This window comes from Sinocyclocheilus rhinocerous, unplaced genomic scaffold, assembly GCF_001515625.1.
Source record: "Sinocyclocheilus rhinocerous isolate Xijiao unplaced genomic scaffold, SAMN03320098_v1.1 scaffold53, whole genome shotgun sequence".
NCBI classification, from domain to species: Eukaryota; Metazoa; Chordata; class Actinopteri; order Cypriniformes; family Cyprinidae; genus Sinocyclocheilus; species Sinocyclocheilus rhinocerous.
The window spans coordinates 400,687-402,634 of record NW_015645538.1 but is presented as its reverse complement, the minus strand read 5'-3'; positions in this window follow the sequence as shown (position 1 = coordinate 402,634).

Here is a 1,948-nt window from a genome sequence, read left to right as displayed (position 1 = left end):
ACATAAATACTCAGTACATATCAAATGATCTGTAATAACGGACAAAGCAATAGTGACCACATAACAAAAACAGTTACTCACACTTGTGTGTTGCGACATTACTGTCGGATCTAATATATACGGCACAGCATCATCTTTTAGTTTCAATCTTTCTGAAAATTTCTGCTTCAAATTGTGCCTTGTTTGTAAAAGAATCCACAGTAAAATGAAGTGAAAAAGGGACCAAGTTCTTACTGATGCATTTTATCGTTTCGTTTCTGCATTGGTTTCTCATCATTTATCTACTACATGTGCGAATCGGTGGGCGGAGCTAAACAGACAGTAATGTAGAAGCAGGCGTTGATGTTATTCTGTGGAGGCGGTGTTTAGCCACAATATTACGTCATAAAGTGGCACATTCCAAAGTCATTTTGGCAGACTGGCTTCAATATAAGCTTTTTTTAGACTAACGACAAAGTTTTGAGTTCTGAAACTTACAGAATGTTTTTATAGAACAATGAGCTCTCATATATCAAAAGATCAAAGAAATTTCTCAGTTCATGATCCTTTAATGTGCAGTATGTTTTATAAACACAAAATACATCAAATGTCATTTTAATTTGACTTTTTCAACACTAAAAATAATGGGACTGATTCACTAGAATGAATCAGACTTTTCACCGCTATTACAAATGAGAGAAAGAGAGAGGACAGGTGAGCACATTTAATTATTCCATCAACTATTTGGTATTAAATGAAAATGCATGTTATAGACCAATTTGGTGTTTGCAAACAGTGATGACGTTTTTTGTGGGCGGAGCCTATCTTGTGGCAGAAAATGACAGTTTTCAAGTGGCGGTCTATGGAAACCATGGTATAAAAGGTAAAAAAAAAAGGTAAATTTGAGTTTATATGTCAAAATTCTGACTTTATTCTCACAATTCCGAGATTATATCTCACAATTCTGATAAGAAAAATCAACTTGTCATTCTCTCTTTTGGGTTTATATCCCACACTTTTTTTTCCCTCCGAATGGAAAAACTCGCAATTGTTGAGTTAAATCGAGATATAAAGTCCGAAATACAAGATATAAAGTTGCATTTGCAAGAAAAAAAGTCAGAATTGTGAGACAAAATAGGTAAATGTAAAATGTTATAGGTTTAAATAGTATTTCATGCTGTAACTGTAGGGCTAATGTAATATGTTCTCTATGAACTGCATATGTGAATATTATGTAGACCAATTGTTTAAATCAAATTTATGCTTTAAAAGTAGAGTAATCATAGCAGGTTTCATTCATTAGTCTGTTCGTTTAAACGTCTGCGTTTAGCGTCAAATGGTGTTTTTGACGACAGAATTCTATAAAAATGATTTGTATTCCGATTCTGACATCCAAAGGCACAACAATACATTTTATCTCTTATTCCGTGGATTTTCCCCGTTTCATTCCACTTGTTACCAGTGTTTTTCTGCCACCACAATGCGCGCGCAGCTACGAGTGACATAACTGTGACATCTACACAAAATTGGTCTATAGATTATTGTGAATGATTTTTTAAATATGTATTTGGCCCCATTGTTTTTGCTTTAAAGGGCACCTATTATGCAAAATCCACTTTTACATGGGGTTTGGACATAAATGTGTTGGAAGTGTGACAATGATAAAAATCCACCCACTCCTCATTTTTTAATCCCCTTTAAACCAAGTCAGTCTCACTAGGCCTGCCGTTTTGATTCTCATGCAGTGTGACGTCACACTGCATAGGGCGGGGCCACAGGGGTTGATTGACAGCCCTGCATTGCTATAGTTTCTGCCCTCAGCGGTTGTTCGCTGTCCTCCATTTTCTCAGCGCTCGAGCAGCTGTAACGTCAACGATGTCTCGCAAGCAATCCCGATGCTCTGTGTTTGTTTGTAAGACTGAACATAAGAGTCTTCATTTTCTCCCAACATCTGAGCTGCTGAGGACGC